Consider the following 19,996-nt stretch of genomic DNA (forward strand, 5'->3'; position numbering starts at 1 on the left):
TGAAGGCTGCATTCAGTTTCCAAGTGGAGAATGATCTCTATGGAGAGTTCAAACTGTCATACTCGACATGAAAAAGTCCCCAGGCACTTCTCATGTCTTTGAGAGAGCAGCCCCTTCAGGTAAAGGTAGGAGAAACACAGAGGAGAGTGGAGAACAGCTCTCGTATCCAGGTGCTGGGTTCCAGATTGTTGCTCAATGCTCAAACATGCATGGTGCCAGCAGTGTTCAACAGACAAGCAGATTACAGTAAATTAGCCTCATCTCGCTGTACATTCTCCTTTGTTAACCGTCACTTCAAACTACGTAATTGTGAATGTGTGTGTGAGACCTGCTAAAACAGGTCTGTGAAATCATCTACAGTTTAGCATAGGTAAGCATAGTAAGATTACTCTAACACACCCTTGGGTGAGTCTTGGGTTTCATGCGTGTGTCGCTAAACCACAATTATGGCAGGGTTGCTCTACTCTGATTATGCGCTTTGAAGACAAGGCTTGCTGGCTGGCACAGAGAAGATGCCAGGCCTGGATATGAACATGTCTGCTTATGTACCATACTCAGCTCACACTCTTCACCTTTACCTGGTTATTGCAGAACCAGGTTATACCCAGGCCTGAACTTTAGGAAACACACACCATCCACTGTTGTGGTTGCAACGGAATGCTCTGTGTATGATTCACACTTTACAAATCTCTTGCTTCTGGCCATTTAGCTCTGTGAACTTCCATAGCTTTTGTGAGTGCTCTTGTTTGGCTGATGGCTATGCCCTATAATGTTTCCAAGCACACTCCTTTTCGTGAGGAGGAATGTGGTTGATAGGACACCTGTCCTGCTGCCTGCCCGGTCACACACCCACTGAATAGACAGAGGAATGCCATGGAAAGCCTCTCCCCATGTTAAATGATGTGGAATAGCATTCTCACACTAACCACACACAGTGATTTGATCAAGTAAAACTGCCATCACTAAGGTGATGACAATAACAGATGCGATATCAAAAGAATGGGGTGTTGTTGAAGGAAGATGAGTGACTGAGACATTCCTAGGTTGTGAGACTATTATTATCGTCGAAGAATGAGCTGCAGGTTCCTCACACTTAAGAGGAAAAAGTGACAGGTTAAATGTATACGCTAATATATCTCTCTAATAAATTAGCTCTGGAATTTCATTGATTTCAATGTAATCATTAATTGAACCGGTTATGCAAGGGACTTAATTACTGGATCAAATATGTTCTTTATATCTTGTCATCAAAACTGTGGCAATAGTGTCAAAACAATAGAAGCTATTGTTACGGTTGTTAATACTAGGTACATTAGCCATCGTTATGTCAGTGGTGTGGCTTCAGAAAGAACTGTCTCCACTTCTCTCTCAACAGCATCATCTGAGGATCATGTTACTGGCAGATTCAGACAGACTCCCCACTTCGCACAGCAATCAGGCCACCTTACCACATCCCCTACACAGGAAAGTTTACCACTGCTTTATCATGTTCGTCACGTGCACGTTTTCAAAATGGTTTTGCAATGATGTATCTCCGCAGCCCATTCAAACTCTAAAGCCATCTCAGGCAATGGTCCCAATGGTCACACAAACACTGAGCAGAGCAGCCTACTAAGCATTTTACCATCAAGCATTATCCCCGGACGTTGATTTTTGGTCCGTCTATAATTGGTTTAGATTTGATTTGGGCTGGGCCGGCCTTCATGTCAACATCCACAAACATAGACATCTATGATTGGTTCAGATTTGATCAGGTCCGGACAAAATCTGAACCAATCATATACTGTGCTGTTCAAACTTGGGAAACATAGACGTCCATTGGTCCAGATTTGGTCCAGTCCGTGCTAGCCTTAATTTGGCCCCAAAAAAAGACGCCTTTTGATTGGATCAGATTTGGTCTGGTCCGGCCTTGATTTGGCCCAAATATAGATATCTATAATTGGTCCAGTAGGGTGTTTGCCTTTCACGCCACGACCCGGATTTGTCATCCGCTACACTGGTGTCAGAAATGGGATGGCAGCCATGACTGTGAAACATCATGACTGCCCACTAAGCATTTACTAACAGCGTCTCAATTTTGGGGGGGGGGGGTGCAGTCCGGACACAAGACATCTCTTCGACGTCTGGCAAAAACATCTTCCAACCTTTCATTCAGCGCTTGAAATGGACATGATGTCAACATCTGGAAAATACCTCTAAAAGACGTATTTTCAATGTTATTTTCCTTACTGGGAGACATCTTACAGAGAACAGGAACTGTGCTATTAAAGGAGGCAGACAGAAATTCTATGAATTTATATTGAACTGAAACTAGATGTGGAAAGGACTCGACATGAGGCAGTCATCCAGTGACACGCATCCGTCTCGTCAAAGACAGACACTGAGAAAACCACAAAGCTATCAGAAACAAGAACCAGTGAAGCTTTCATCATACAAACTCCACCAGATTGTATCAGAGTGTAACTTCCTGCAGATTAACAGCATACCAGTTCATGATTCTCCTTGTGATTCAGAGAAAAAGCCCTATGCAAAAGAACATATAACAAACTGAGTAAGGGCTCAGGAGAAAACGTCCTTATTCAAACCATACAAATAATATAGAGGCATGGTTAGCATATTGAAAAAACAAGAGGAATGGCCAAACAAATAAAAAAATTCCACAAAGTCGCGAGCAGCTAAATTCGTTGGCCATTGTCCTGCATTCTCTAAAACGCTACTACTTGTCCAAAATTACAGTGGTCTGTTTCAGTCTGTGGATTGTTTGTGGTACCACGGCCCTGCACACCCAGAACAGCAGAGTCATCAGGAAACAGACACAATTGAAAACAAGAGTGGGGGGGGGGTACAGCAGGCACATGGAAGGTTGCAGAGAACAAAAACAATGGAGAGGTAATGGTACAGTGCAGCACAAACGGCAGTCAGGGGGTGGGGGGTATAGGGGCCGGGATTTGAATGGTGCTTGGGCAACACGTGAGTCCTGGGAAACACATCCAGCCTTTTCCCACCCATTTAAAATACCAAATTATAGTCTGCACATTACAGGTTCAATCCAAGTTGTCTAAATGGCTTGGTTTGGGCACATTAGAGGTGAAACATTCCTGAGATGCTGGCTTGAACTTGAGCCACAGGGTCGTTCCACAAATTTGTTTAATTTATTTGATTTCACCTTTATTTAACCAGGTAGGCCAGTTGAGAACAAGTTCTCATTTACAACTGCGACCTGGCCAAGATAGAGCAAAGCAGTGGTACAAAAACAACAACAGAGTTACACATAAACAAACTTACAGTCAATAACACAGCAGAAACATATATGCATAGTGTGTGCAAATGTAGAAGAGTAGGGAGGTAGCAATAAATAGGCCATGGAGGCAAAATAATTACAATTTAGCATAACACTGGAATGATCGATAGAGATACTGGGGTGCAAAATAGCAAGAGGGTAAGTAATAATATGGGGATGAGGTAGTTGGGTGTGCTATTTATAGATTGGCTGTGTTACAGGTACAGTGATCGGTAAGCTGCTCTGACAGCTGATGCTTAAAGTTAGAGAGGGAGATATAAGACTCCAGCTTCAGTGATTTTTGCAATTCGTTCCAGTCATTGGCAGCAGAGAACTGGAAGGAAAGGTGCCCAAAGTAAGTGTTGGCTTTGGGGGTGACCAGTGAAATATACCTGCTGGAGTGCGTGCTACAGGTGAGTGTTTCTATGGTGACCAGTGAGCTGAGATGAAGCGACTTAGATGCTGGAGCCAGTTGATTTGGCGACGAATATGTAGTGAGGGCCAGCCAATGAAAGCATACAGGTCGCAGTGGTGGGTAGTATATGGGGCTTTGGATGGCACGGTGATAGGCTACATCCAGTTTGCTGAGTAGAGTGTTGGAGGCTATTTTGTAAATGACATCGCTGAAGTCAAGGATCGGTAGGATAGTCAGTTTTATGAGGGTATGTTTAGCAGCATGAGTGAAGGAGGCTTTGTTGTGAAATAGGAAGCCCATTCTAGATTTAATTTTGGAAATGAGTGCCTTTTGTGTCCCTTTGATATTGTAAGTAGATATTGTGCACAAATATTGCACTTTAAAAGCCTGTTATATTACATGAAGTGCCCTTTAATATAGATCCAATAAAAATTCAATACATGTGATTTTTAATATGAATAAAGACTTGCTAAAGTGCCAAAATTCTGCTTTTTGACATGTGCCTCTGTGCATCCTCATTTATCCCAGTTTTAACCATCATTGTAAAGCCCTAGTTAGTTTGTTGGTTTGACAAAGTCATTTCTCAAGATTATAATTTTGTGATACATTTTAAGGTTTAAAGGGGGGTGGGGACTGATGGGCAACCTCGGTTGCTGGTTGGGATGTGAAGGGTGGAAGGCATTCTTTCATCGGGTGAGGAGGGAGGATGCGGGCGGGTGGATGGGGACTGAGGGTGGCAATGGGTTGGAGTTATCTTTGTGCTCTTCTCTTTTATAGTTTTTTTAAACCTGTACCCCTAAATAAAAATGCAGTTATGACTATAACTACTGTTCTCTGAAGGAGGGAAACAAGGTACAACACAGCTACAGGGGGGTTTGCGCCCTATCACCCTCTACTGAAGAACATTTGAATCACGCCAGACAAGGCCAATGAATACCCTGCCTCACCGGATGCCCCGCCTTCCACAGATGATAAACCCGAGGCACGGATTAATTCATTCAATTCAGTACCAGTCTTCACCGAGCTGGCGGCACAGGGCTGAACAGGTGTTGTAACTTGTTTTGCTCATTCAGCGAGCAGTATTTATTATCATAACTGTACCTTCCCTTTCAGTCTGTAAATTCGGCACAACACAGCAATGGGGATATGGAATCACTCCCCGTGCCCACCCCAGCTGACACCGAATGAAATGACACACCACCCAGAGGTTGAACCTGACAGGAACACCTGCGGTACCCTTGTATTGCACAATCTACATGCTGCCTAACGACCCTGTCCTGCCCCAGGTGTTAGCACAATGTGGGCTACACTGGGGCCAGTGACATCCAAGCTGATAAAACACCACAAAAAGTGTGTGGTGATGGCCAAATCGCAGCAGCACAAATATATCCTACAGGTAACCCTTTCAACAACGCCCAAGACGCTGCCAGAACCCTGCTGAAGTGGGCGTGTACACCGTTAGGTCATTCCTGCCATATGCCAGTGGGAGAGAAGCTGCTTAAAAAAGCGCTCTACCACAAGCAGAATTAGCAAAACAGTCAAAAAGTTGATCACACAGACACCCCTGATCTGCTCAATGTAAATGCGTAACGCTTGTACCGGACACAGTGAATGTAACCTCCGCTGCTCCTCAGAAGGAGGAGGAGACAAAAAGGGGAAAGTCTCAAAAGCTAGAGACCTGTAGGACATAGTCATGACCTTAGGGGTGAAGACCGTATTAGGGCGTAATGTCACCTTAGAGTCGCCAAGGGCGAACTTTATACAGGAGGAGTGAACAGATCTCTAATGCGTTTAGCCGAAGCCAAAGTCATAAGCATAGCTGCCATATACACCTTCCAGGTGGAAAATTAATGACCCTGCTCGAAGACCCCCTGTAGGAACATTAAAATGTTCACCAGAGAGCTCTGAAAGGGAACAATTACTTTGCTACCAATACTCAAATGCCCGCCACTTCAGAGGTAGACCCATTGCAATCAGATTAGACCTTTCAGGGGCCAAGCCCACAGATTCCAAATCTCCGGCTGCCAGACCTGCCCGTGCTCCTGGGTCAACAGGTCCCTGTGCAACGGGAGTTGCCACAGGTCCCCAACTATAAGATGAGAGACAGAGAGCCACAAGGATCAAGGACAAGCCCTTTCGAAATACCCTCCCCAGCGTGGACTGAATCAGCTCCACAGAAGGAAATGCATAAAGACGGGTCTGAGGCCACTGGTGCACGAGAGCATCCATTCCCAACGCTCAGGCCCCTTATCAAGAAAAACAGCCGACATTGTGCATTTCTCGCGATGTGTAAAGATTTACGTCAGACTGCCAAACATTTCCCATATCTAGGAGACCACTTAGGGGTGCAACCTCCCCTCCCGAGAGCAGGCCCCACCCTGGATAGCAGAGCTGCACCCGTGTTGGGGCACCCAGTGATACTCGTTGCATTGGGCTAAGCAAGAACGCACTCCACTGAGATGGAGTCAAACAGAGACTTAACATGGGAAACCAGCATGGATGTGTGTAACACCACCTGCTCCCTCGACTCAACCAGGTAGTCCATTATCCTGAGCCCCAGACACTTCATAGGTGCCAAAACTACCTCCACAACTTTCTGTGAGAGGGATATATGGCCACATGAAAGTACACATACATCAGGTTGGTGGAGGGGAACCAATCACCCGGGCGCACTGATTGTAACAACTGGCTGTACATTAGCATTCTGCATTTCTAGACCCTGATCTGCTTGTTTAGGGCACAAGCTCTAAAATGGGATGCAAAGTCCTGACCCTTTTGGGACCAGGAAATACTGTCTGTACCAACCATCCTGGGCCTCTGACTGCACAGACTCCAGGGCCGAGCCAAACAACCCCGTAGGAGAAATCGGCTAATCCAGGTACAACAGCCTGTCTCTCTCCGGAACCTACAACAGAGTGAACCAAAGTCAGCCCCCATGCTTCTCCCGAGCTCTGAGACGATGCAACAGGACATGCAAGAGACAGAATCAGCCGTAGCACGAATCTCATCTAGGAGCTCTGCGTGGGGATCCACAGAATCGTGGCCAGGTCAACTAACATCTCAGTGTGGTAAACCTGCAGCATTGTGACTGTGTCCAGGGACCGGGCCACCACGCCCTGGGCCCAGTACACCGAAGGAGACGCGATATCAGATGGCTCTATATCGCCATGCTGGGAGGATAGCTCAATTGGATCAAACCACAAGCCCAGATCCAACCCCGTATCCTGCAACTTAGACTCCGCCAAGGTACAGGCACCGAGGAGAGGAAAGTCAAACTCAGTCCCACACGCCTATTGAGAGAGCTTGTACACAGAGGCGATAGTGGTCGCACAAGATGGTTCGATCCAGGGCTGCCTGAGCATGCACCCAGCCAAAAACATACAAGACAACACTCATGAAGGTACATGTACAACCCTAAAACATGGGCACCCTCATAGATATTATCCTGACCAACTTGCCCTCCAAATACACCTCTGCTGTTTTCAATCAGGATCTCAGCGATCACTGCCTAATTGCCTGCATCCGCTATCACTGTCAAATGGCCCCCAAATGGCCCCTCATCACTGTCAAATGTCCCCTAAAACACTTCTGCGAGCAGGCCTTTCTAATCGACCTGGCCCGGGTATCCTGGAAGGATATTGACCTCATCCCATCAGTCGAGGATGCCTGGTTGTTCTTTAAAAGTAGTTTCCTCACCATCTTAAATAAGCATGCCCTTTTCAAAAAATCAGAACTAAGAACAGATATAGCCCTTGGTTCACTACAGACCTGAGTGCCCATGACCAGCACAAAAACATCCTGTGGCGGAGTGCACTAGCATCGAATAGTCCCCGCGTTATGCAACTTTTCAGGGAAGTCAGGAACCAATACACGCAGTCAGTCAGGAAAGCAAAAGCTAGCTTTTTCAAAAAGAAATTTGCATCCTGTAGCTCTAACTCCAAAAAGTTTTGGGACACTGTAAAGTCCATGGAGAATAAGAGCACCTCCTCCCAGCTGCCCACTGCATTGAGGCTAGGTAACACGGTCACCACCGATAAATCCACAATAATAGAGAATTTCAATAAACATTTCTCTACGGCTGGCCATGCTTTCCTCCTGGCTACCCCAACCCCAGCCAACAGCTCCGCACCCCTGCAGCTACTTGCCCAAGCCTCCCAAGCTTCTCCTTCCCCCAAAACCAGATAGCAGGTGTTCTGAAAGAGCTGCAAAACCTCGACCCGTACAAATCAGCTGGGCTAGACAATCTGGACCCTCTCTTCCTAAAATTATCCACCACCATTGTTGGAACCCCTATTACCAGTCTGTTCAACCTCTTTCGTATCGTCTGAGATCCCTAAAGATTGGAAAGCTGCCACGGTCATCCCCCTCTTCAAAGGGGGTGACACTCTAGACCCAAACTGTTACAGACCTATATTCATTCTGCCCTGCCTTTCTAAAGTCTTTGAAAGCCAAGTTAATAAACAGATCACTGACAATTTCGAATCCCACCGTACCTTCTCCGCTGTGCAATCCGGTTTTCGAGCTGGTCACAGGAACACCTCAGCCATGCTCAAGGTACTAAACAATATCATAACCTTCAATTCTCGGGCCGACTCTTTTCTCTGTATATATATCAAAGATGTCGCTCTTGCTGCGGTTTCTTCTCTGATCCACCTCTACACAGACGACACCATTCTGTATACATCTGGCCCCTCTTTGGACACTGTGTTAACTAACCTCCAGACGAGCTTCAATTCCATACAACTCTCCTTCTGTGGCCTCCAACTGCTCTTAAACGCTAGTAATACCAAATGCATGCTTTTCAACCGTTCGCTGCCCGCACCCGCCCACCCGACTAGCATCACTACTCTGGACGGTTCTGACCTAGAATATGTGAACAACTATAAATACCTAGGTGTCTGGCTAGACTGTAAACTCTCCTTCCAGACTCATATTAAACATCTCCAATCCAAAATGAAATCTAGAATCGGCTTCCTATTTTGCAACAAAGCCTCCTTCACTCACACCACCAAACATACCCTCGTAAAACTGACTATCCTACCGATCCTCGACTTCGACGATGTCATTTACAAAATAGCTTACAATACTCTACTCGGCAAACTGGATGCAGTCTATCACAGTGCCATCCATTTTGTCACCAAACTTAAACCACCCACCACTGCAACCTGTATGCTCTAGTCGGCTGGCCCCCGCTACATATTCGTCGCCAGACCCACTGGTTCCAGGTCATCTACAAGTCTATGCTAGGTAAAGCTCCAACTTATCTCAGCTCACTGGTCACGATAACAACACCCACCCGTAGCACGCGCTCCAGCAGGTATATCTCGCTGGTCATCCCCAAAGCCAACACCTCCTTTGGCCACCCTTCATTCCAGTTCTCTGCTGCCAATGACTAGAACTAATTGCAAAAATCGCTGAAGCTGGAGACTTATATTTCCCTCACTAATTTTAAACATCAGCTATCTGAGCAGCTAACCGATTGCTGCAGCTGTACATAGCCCATCTGTAAATAGACCACCCAATCTACCTACCTCATCCCCATATTGTTTTTAATTTACTTTTCTGCTCTTTGCACACCAGTTTTTCAATTTGCACATCACCATCTGCTCATCTATCACTCTAGTGTTAATTTGCTAAATTGTAATTACTTCGCTACTATGGCCTATTTATTGCCTTACCTCATGCCATTTGCATACACTGTATATAGACTTTTTTTCTAATGTGTTATTGACTGTATGCTTTTTTATTCCATGTTTAACTCTGTGTTATTGGTGTCAAACTGTTTCTCTTTATTTTGGCCAGGTCACAGTTGTTAATAAGAACTTGTTCTCAACTAGCTTACCTAGTTAAATAAAAGGTGAAATAAAAAAATATGAATAAATAAAAATGAATATTATTCAAAGATATGGTGAAACCACATGACTGTGGGCAAGGTTGTGAACTCGAACCCCGGCTTAACAGCCTTCGTTTGTGCTAGTCACCTTACTTACAATCAGTTAGAGTGGCTAAACAGGCAAACGAATAACTAACACATTTGTAGGGAACATCACAAAAATAGTTACCAAACTTTACCACAAAACATCCAGGAGGATGAAGCATCCATTTAAGTTGGAGTAAAGCCTGGCACATCTGCATTCCAATGTTTGTTTTGAAAGAAATGTGCGAATTGTTCTGCCCAGCTCTAGGTGAAGAGTTAAAGTTAATTTCCCTTCGTAATCATCAGTCAACATGGAAGTACATTATGCTACATTGAACACATACTGTACCAAGCATCCATCATGATCCTACTGTACCAAGCATCCATCATGATCCTACTGCACCAAGCATCCATCATGATCCTACTGCACAAAGCATCCATCATGATCCTACTGTACCAAGCATCCATCATGATCCTACTGCACCAAGCATCCATCATGATACCCATCCATCATGATTCTACCAAGCATCCATCATGATCCATCACTGCATCCATCATGATCATACTGCATCCATCATGATCATACTGCATCACTGTATCCACCATGATCATACTGCATCACTGTATCCACCATGATCATACTGCATCACTGTATCCACCATGATCATACTGCATCACTGTATCCACAGTTTCACCCACCTAATGTGTTTCCATTCCATAATGAAATATAAATGTTGTTGGTGGCAACTATTCCTCCTGGCAAACCAACTGTCAAACAAAATTGTTCCTGTTCAGATGGCAAGGGCAACTAAAAGTAGCAATCAAGCGAATAATTACATCAACCAGGGTGTACAGACAATTTGACAACATCACCAAGAACACTTGTATCCAATGTTCATAGGTGTAGGCCTTTAAAAATAGCAGAAATCCAAATACATTTTTAAAATTGTTTGAGTAAATAATGTGAATTACCAAATAATTGAATGAAATGAATGTTGCCTATTATTAGCGTGAACTGACAGGTAAATGAGGGACTCACAGAAGTAGCCTATAGCGATTACCAAAACCTTACCTAAATCAAGGCAGTTGACCAGCAATCAGTAATAGTCGAATTGTGTCCGTACACCTGCAGATCCAACAACGGTGCTCTCCTGAAGAATATCTCAAGTGAAAAACTCATAGGCGACACCACCAAAATACCCGAAAAGAGCGCAGGACCAGAAACACTCCACCCCTTGCGCGCGAGTCGCTTCCAAAAATACAGCAGAATGAAGTTAATGTTTCCTTCTTTCTGTTCCCAAAACGCCCACAGGAATTTCAGATTCGATTCGTGCTGCTATATTATTAGATCAAATGCTCTGGACACCTGAACTGCACTTCTATCGCTGGGGACTATTGGATAAAGAACCAATATGAAATCACCTGTGGACACCAGCTCTGAGGAATGAGCTCACAGTGACACGTGCTGTTATCAAAATAATTGCATGGGCGTGTCGGGATACAGCGAGGGTGGGCGATAATTGAGATATTACAGAATGGCCGTAGGGCCTTGCAAATGTGTCTTAGTGCGCCATCTGCAGACAAAAAAATGGCATTAGAAAATGTAACTGATCAATGATAGGGACCACAACTACAAACAATGGGCCTACATGCCTACAGGATGGGCTGGTGTAATTGTCAGAGGTTTATGAATAAATTCGAAGCCTGATTAAACAATGAAGGATTGTTGTAGGCCTCGATGAGGATGGTAAAGCAGGTATCTAGCTCTGTGAATAGATGGGAAGCAGTATGCTTTGTGTCAAAGGGTACTGTGTCTTAGTACTAAAGGAGTTGAAAGTCACGGGAGGCTAGATGATTTGCAATTGGTGTGGGATGTATTGAATAGCCTAAAGGTGCAGAGAGTAATCACAACTGCATTCATGCCATCAAGATCCAATAAAAAAATAAGAAAATATACTTTGGCTTAGTGTCATTTCACACCTAAGCCGATTTATTTAGCTACTATTTAAAGTCAGCCCAAACTGCCTACATGGCGTAGCCTACCATTCACATGTCTGACTCCAATGGCTGAAACCAACTCGTTGAAAATTTGGTTTAATTATACTTTCTTGTGTATATATTGTCTCAAATCCCTAACCACAAAAGGACCAACCACGCAGCCAACCCGTAGAGTAAACTCAAATGTACAGTACCAGACAACATTTTGGACACACCTACTCATTCTACAATGTAGAATAATAGTGAAGACATCAAAACTATGAAATAACACACATGGAATCATATAGTAAATAAAAGTTTTAAACAAATTAAAATATCTTTTATATTTCAGATTCTTCAAAGTAGCCACCTTTTGACTTGATGACAGCTTTGCACACTCTTGGCATTCTCCCAACCAGCTTCATGAGGTAGTCACCTGGAATGCATATCAATTAACATGTGTGCCTTGTTGAAAGTTAATTTGTGAAATGTATTTCCTTCTTAATGCATTTGAGCAAATCAGTTGTGTTGTGACAAGGTAGGGGTGGTAAACAGATGATAGCCCTATTTGGTAAAAGACCAAGTCCATATTATGGCAAGAACAGCAAAGAAAAACGACAGTCCATCGTTACTTTAAGACATGAAAGTTCCAGGCAGACTACATTGCTCACACAAGCCAACGAGCGTCTGCGTTACCAAGGGCTAAAATAGAATCACGTTGCAAGTCCTGCTTCTCCCACCTCCTCATTGGTTTATAGAAGCACGTACCCATGTGCCATCTCCTCATTATTATACCCACGTGGGTGACTGAAAGGTGAAATAGCTCGGTGGCGGTAATGCACCTAATTTACGAAAGTTGCCCATCGCAATATAAAGTCAAGAGAAGAAAAAGCCTGGTAGGAGGAGAGATGACTAGAAACGATTCGGGTGATCATTTTATGTGTGGATTAATTGGTGGAGTAGAGGACCTTGTGCATTACAGGTTAAATAACAACTCAATGTTTATATCCCAGGACAAATTAGCTAGCAACAGCAAGCTAGCTAAATAGGACAAATTAGCTAGCAAGTGCAAGCTAGCTACCTAAATTGCCATAAATGTTTAATACTTTTCGATTTGTTATAACGTCTGTCGTTAAATGAAGACCAAGGTGCAGCATGGTAGGCGTACATTTTCTTTTAATTATAAATGTTCCACCAAAAACAATAAACAACTCAATGAACATAAAGCTAGGAGTGCAAACACATGCAACAACCAAAGACAAGATCCCAAAACAGAAGGTGGGAAAAAGGGCTGCCTAAGTATGATCCCCAATCAGAGACAACGATAGACAGCAGCCTCTGATTGGGAACCATACTCGGCCAACAAAGAAATATAAACATAGATTTCCCACCCTAGTCACACCCTGATCTACCAAATAGAGAATTTAATGGATCTCTAAGGTCAGGGATTGACACCTGTCCCCAAATTAATATAATTGGTTCAGAGTTTGTTTTGATATTTTAACCTGTGTGTCGTGATCGCATTTGGTGTGGGGGGACAAAATACATTTATGCATGGTGGCGCACGCACACAGCCGGTTTGGGTTCTGTGTCAGTCAATCCCATCAAGCGCTATGATGTAACTGGCTCTCATGAGGACCGCCACAGGAAAGGAAGACCTAGAGTTACTTCTGCTGCAGAGGAAAAGTTCATTAAAGTTATCAGCCTCAGAAATTGCAGCCCAAATAAATGCTTCACTGAGTTCTAGTAACAGATACATCTCAACATCAACTGTTGAGAAGAGACTGTGTGAATCAGACCTTCATGGTCAAATTGCTGCAAAGAAACCACTACTAAAGACACCAAAAAGAGGAGACTTACTTGGCCCAAGAAACACGAGCAATGGACATTAGATCGGTGGAGATCTGTCCTTTGGTCTGATGAGTCCCATTGTTAGAATTTTGGTTCCAACAGCCGTATCTTTGTGAGATGCAGAGTAGGTAAATGGATGATATCTGCATGTGTAGATCTGCCGTGAAGCATGAAGGAGCAGGTGTGGGTGTGCTTTGTCAGTGACTTATTTATAATTCAAGGCACACTTAACCTGCATGGCTACGACAGCATTCATCTGGTTTGCGCTTAGTGGGACTATAATTTGTTTTTCAACAGAACAATGACCCAACACACCTCCAGGCTGTGTAATGGCTATTTGACCAAGAAGGAGAGTGATGGAATTCTGCATCAGATGAGCAGGGGTCTCATTTATAAAACTGTGCAGAGGATTCACGTCAAAAGGTGGCGTAAGGACAAAACACAGAAAGTGCTTATACACAAAAATATTCCGATTTATAACACAGTGCGCATGCACATCCCATGCAGGTTTCCCTTTATAAATCACAATCAACATGAAATGTGGTGCGCGTGAGCGAGCATCTTGTCCCACCCTTTTAACGTCCATAGTTGCCTATAAATAGTCAGTGAATATTAATTAGGGGTGTCCTAATTAATATTCATCCATACTGACTGCACGAAGACAGTGACGGCAAATCCCTACAGAAAGGCTAAAAAAAAAGACATTTCACCCAGTGTGAAATGGAAGTTCTTGTAGGGGAGGTTAAAGCAAGATTTTTTTGGGGGGGGGGGTGGACACAGTGTGGGCATTACAAATGCCAAAAAGGCGTTAGTGGCAGCATGTGGCGGACTCTGTGAATGCTGTTGGCTCAGAAGGTCAGACCCTCTCAGAAAAAAAGGACGTGGTCCGACATAAAAGTGGAGGCCAAATGGCACATATCCTTACACAGACAAGGTGTTTGTGCCACGGGATACCAGGAGCAGGAGCTGAGTGTTCCACCAGGGGGGTGGTGCTGCAGCTGAGCAGGAGCTGAGTGTTCCACCAGGGGGTGGTGCTGCAGCTGAGCAGGAGCTGAGTGTTCCACCAGGGGGGTGGTGCTGCAGCTGAGCAGGAGCTGAGTGTTCCACCGGGGGGGTGGTGCTGCAGCTGAGCAGGAGCAGGAGCGGGGGTGGTGAGTGTTCCACCAGCAGGGTGGTGCTGCAGCTGAGCAGGAGCTGAGTGTTCCACCAGGGGGGGGTGCAGTGCTGCAGCTGAGCAGGAGCTGAGTGTTCCACCAGGTGCTGCAGCTGAGCAGGAGCTGAGTGTTGCACCGGGACAAGCAGCTGAGTGTTCCACCGGGGGTGGTGCTGCAGCTGAGCAGGAGCTGAGTGGGTCTGGGGGGGTGGTGCTGCAGCTGAGCAGGAGCTGAGCACCTCCACCGTGCGTCTGCAGCTGAGCAGGAGCTGAGTGTTCCACCGGGGGTGGTGCTGCAGCTGAGCCCTCCAGCAGCACCTCGTGCGTCACAACCCTCCAGCAGCCGTGTCCTCACAGATGCAGTCCTGCAAACGCATTGACGCTATTAACGAGGTTGCCAAGGAGTTGAAGTGGGACAAGCACTGCTTGGTTTCTGCGGGTGCTTCTCTGTAAAGCTGGGCCCAGTACAGCACAGATCCAAAAGAACAGCTCTTGGTAATTGGAACCGGCTCATAAGCACTCCTCACCATTGGACATTAAATCTTGCTGGTCTCTGAAAATTTGCTCTCCCCGAATTCTTCCATTCAAATATTCCAACAGTGCCAAAGCAATCATTGTGGGGAGAGCCATACTCTCTGACCGTTAACAATATCTAGGACTCTTTGGGCTTATTAGGGCTCCTCACAGTCTGCGCCCTCTATTACACCTGAAGGTGCGCGCAACGCTGGACAAAAACACGGAGGGGACGAGACATGGATGAGCGTCATTACTCATTGTAATTGCATACCTTTTTACTGTCTTACTGTTCACCTTATTATTTATGAGAATAAATGTCATAACATGCAAGTATTTACATATGATTCCTGATTAAACTGTATAACATATTTGAGTGGTTTTTTTGCAAAAACAGATATCTCCATTTGTATTTATTATCCTAAATCATGTTTTTTTTGTGTGCACGCCAGGGAACTCTTCATATATAATACATGAGAGGTAATATTTCAATTTAATTTTACACAATGGTATCAATTTCAAAGCGTTTCTCGAGTTTCATCCTTCTGCCATCAATCGCAGGTTCTCATTTCCCCAGGTTATGTGTGTACGTATGGGTCAAAGTGTCCGTGGAGGACCATTCTCCCGTCAAGTTTGTTTTTTATAAATCCCAAAGATTGCTTAGAAAGTGGCATACGCCTTTTGTGCCTACACAACGTTTATAAATTACTTCACAATCTCCCAACCTCACCCCAATTGAGACGGTTTGGGATGAGTTGGACCACAGAGTGAAGGAAAAGCAGCCAACAAGTGCTCAGCATATGTATGTGGGTACTCCTCCAAGACTGTTGGAAAAGCATTCCAGGTGAAGCTGATTGAGAGAATACCAAGAGTGTGCTAAGCTGTCATCAAGGCAAAGGGTGGCTACTTTGAAGGATTTCAAATATAAAATATATTCTGATTTGTTTAACACTTTTTTTAGTTACTACATGATTCCATTGGTGCCAAAATAACAACCTATCCCTCAAAGTAACCAAGACTAAGGAGATTATTGTGGACTACAGGAAAAGGAGGACAGAGTACGCCCCCATTCTCATCGACTGGGCTGTAGTGGAGCAGGTTGAGAGCTTCAAGTTCCTTGGTGTCCACATCACCAACAAACTAGAACGGTCCAAACACACCAAGACAGTCATGAAGAGGGCATGACAAAGCCTATTCCCCCACAGGAAACTAAAAAGATTTGTTTCCCCCCCAACCCTTCTTTACGCTACTGCTACTTTCTGTTCATCATATATGCATAGTCACTTAACCATATCTACATGTACATACTACCTCAATCAGCCTGTCTAACCGGTGTCTGTATGTAGCCTCGCTACTGTTTTTCACTGTCTTTTTACTGTTTTTAACATTTCTTTACTTGCCTATTGTTCACCTAATACCTTTTTTGCACTATTGGTTAGAGCCTGTAAGTAAGCCTTTCACTGTAAGGTCTACCCGGACTATTCCCTGTCGTATTCTTCGCAAGTGACTAATAAACTTTGATTTGATTTGAAAATGGAGTCATGATCAGATTTGCCAAAGGGATGGTGGGGGGCCTTGTAGGCATTTCAAAAAGTTGAGTGGCAGTGGTCCAATGTTTTCTCTGAGCGAATGCTACAGTCAATGTGTTGGTAGAACTTTGGTAGCGTTTTCCTCAGATTCGCTTTGTTAAAATCCCTGGCTACAATAAATGCGGCTTCAGTATATGTGGTTTCCAGTTTGTAGTTCTTTGAGGTCGTGGTATCAGTTTGAGGGGGAATATACACGGCTATGACTCTAACCGAAGATAATACTCTTGGGAGGTAATACAGTCGGCATTTGATTATGAGGTATTCTAGGTCAGGTGAACAAAAAGACTTGAGTTTCTGTATGTTATCACAATCACACCATGAGTAGTTAATTATGAAACAAATACCCCCACCCTTCTTCTTCCCGGAGAGATCTTTCTTCCTGTCTGCGCGATGAACTGGAACCTAACTGGCTGTACTGACACAAACAGTATATCCCGACAGAGCCATGTTTCCATGAAACAGAGTATGTAACAATCCCTGATGTCGCTCTGGAAGGAGATTCTCGCCCTGAGCTCATCTTCTTTATTATCCAGAGACTGAATATTAGCGAGTAATATACTCGGAAGTGGTGGATGGTGTGCGCGCCTCCTGAGTCGGACTAGAAGCCTACTCCGAATACCTCTTCTCTGCCGGAGGTGTTTTGGATGAGCCTTTGGAATAGTTAAATTTCCCTGGGGGGTAAGAACAAAGGATCCAATTCGGGAAATTCGTATTCCAGGGTTGTAATGCTGCTAATGCTGGTGAGATACCGCCGCTCGCATATCCTAAAGTTATTTCAGGTTGTATGTAATAATACAAAATCATTTCTTGACTAAGAATGATTTTGTAGCACGGCTGCTCTATCTGTCGGCGCCATCTCACCATCAATTACTAGCCTTCTATTCAGTGGAGTGGGTTTGTGGTCCAAGTCTGGGTTCAAGAGTCTTTTTTCCAAGTTTAAAAGGATAAATATTCAACATCATGGGACATAAAAGGTTGAATACATTGGCCATGCTGTCAATCCAGCATGACTTCTGCCGCGTTCAAAACAACTGGAAACTCAGAACTGGGAAATCTCAGACTTCAGTGAGTTCAAGACAACTGGGAACTCAGAAAAAAACGAGCTCCGACTGGGAAAATATGGTCATCTAACTCGGAATTCCAAGTCAGGAACTTGGGCCTCTTTTTTAGAGCTCCAACCTGAAGATCACTGACTTCATGATTTGACCTTGTTTTTTTCAGAGTTCCCAGTTGTCTTGAAAGCACCATAAATCCAGGGATTGCCTAACTTTTATGACAAAGTTTCATGTCAGAAATTGCCCACGAAGGACCTCTGCAACACCTTCCTGTTCAAGTGAGTAAAGGACAACAAGGTGAGTCAAAAAATGTATTGTATGCTGCTGCATAAATTATGCAATATGCCAGGGAGACATATATACTGCAGATAAGAATGCAATACTAAGTGTGTGTAGTAAACTGTTAGTAGCCCATATGCCTCACCCTAATAATTTGGTCCTTTTCCCCTTTATAATTTAGCCTACTGTTCTGACTTGGGGGTTTAAAGAAATTTCAAGAAATGTAATCATTGAATATTGTAAGAGCTTTTGTTGTCTGCTTATATGCCCTCTTTATTTATCCTACGGTTCTGACTTGGTATACAGGGTGAATAGTGTAAGAACGGCCAATGTTCTGAATTCTGTCGCTGTGCATTTCAAAGTACTGAGCAAATAGTTATATTGACTGCGTCCGTCGTAGCTCGCTCATTTCTGTCGAAATTACGGATTGCCTCTTATTCGCTTGTCGTCCCTTTATGCCATAGTTTGTACATCTCAATTGTCAGCAAAAACAACATTTGTTTGAGCAAGTCAGCCATATCAGCTATGTTTTAAAAAAAGCAGTAAATGAGGCTGAATGAACTGTTTTGCTGCCACACAAGGCCCTGATGATACTGTACACTACATGGTGCTGAAAAGAAAGCTCTGCTTTCGGGACAGCTTTAAGTAGGCCCTGTGGGCACCGTTTGTCACCGTTATAGTGCAATTAATGTATTGTTTAGTGTTGTGTAGTGGCTTTGCTGGCATGTGTCTAAAAACATTTTTTGTGGTTTGCCCCAACAAGATTTACATGCAAAATCACCACTGCAAACAGCATTTGCAATCAATGCATGTAGGCTTAATCAACTAATGGACATTAATGGCAACAAAGGCTGCAAACCCCGTGTGGCTCAGCTGGTAGCACACGGCACTTGCAACGGCAGGTTTGTGGGTGTGTTTCCCACCACTGAGCAGTATGAACAAATATGAAAATGTTTGCACTTCCTACTTACTGTAAGTCGCTCTAGAGTGTCTGCAAAATAACTGAAATATAAAACACTCAACATGTTTTCAGTGTAGGGCATAAAGTATTCTACACATTTTATCAGAGAATGTCCAACTGTCTTTCACAACGCGAGAAGCAGATATGGTGCCATAGTTAAGTGTGCCTCTGGGCTCATTATCACACCAGAGATACTGGATATAATGACGAGATGCGTGTGTCTCCATCCTAACAATGGGATTCGTTGTCCACAGAGCGAAATGGTGGGCTGTCAAAGTCCCGCCTGTTCCTTTGTTTGGATTGATAGATACATCTCGTTGTTTGAATACATTTTCAGTATTCTATTAGGAGTGTTACTGTCAACCACGTCTTCAATGGAGAGTGAGATGTTATGCTAGCCTAATGAATATGGATAGACCGTTTCGAAATTCAACAGGGACAACTCCAATATAAAGTATTTTTTCTCAAAGTTGCCAGGATGTAATGTGCATCACACACATCAATACACCCCTAGCAACCTAACCATTTCAAAACGTATATTATATTAAATGTCTCACGTATCAAAATATCAATTCATTTTTATCTTGACTAGATTTGACACTTTCTCATTGCCCCCCATACAAAAACGCTTCTGTTGATTAATAATGAATGATCTGATTAATGTGGACAGATCTTGGGTGGAGTAAACCCTCTCACCTCTTCCTCTCTGAACACGCTTTGCAATAAAATAGAAAGTCCTCATAGAGATAGAGGACTCTTCTTTGTATCTGTGGCGTCTGACAGGAAGGGCATCTCCATTTCAAAGTAGTAAATGTTCTTCTTTTGTTTGAAAAAAGCACAAAACTAATATTGGTGATTTACCACCACCTGCAGTGCTGGAGTCCTAAATCAAAACTTGTCATTAATGTATTGTAACCACTAGATGGCGGTGATATAGCTTAAAGCCATTGACAAACCATAGACAACATAATTTGAAGAACACAATGCTCTGATCACTGGCTGATTG

At 43.9% G+C, this 19,996-nt stretch overlaps 1 protein-coding gene across 2 annotated transcripts in view; it reads right to left on the reverse strand.

Annotated features, from left to right (window-relative positions):
- Positions 1-11,064, reverse strand: part of LOC135541601 (PDZ and LIM domain protein 2-like) — a 63,588-nt gene extending 52,524 nt beyond the window's left edge. For both annotated transcript variants that reach the window (XM_064967914.1, XM_064967921.1), the window contains exon 1: positions 10,685-11,064. The gene's annotated coding sequence lies outside the window, so the exon portion shown is untranslated. The remainder of the gene's footprint in view (positions 1-10,684) is intronic.
- Positions 11,065-19,996: the final 8,932 nt, after the last annotated feature.

This window comes from Oncorhynchus masou, chromosome 1 (assembly GCF_036934945.1).
Source record: "Oncorhynchus masou masou isolate Uvic2021 chromosome 1, UVic_Omas_1.1, whole genome shotgun sequence".
NCBI classification, from domain to species: domain Eukaryota; kingdom Metazoa; phylum Chordata; class Actinopteri; order Salmoniformes; family Salmonidae; genus Oncorhynchus; species Oncorhynchus masou.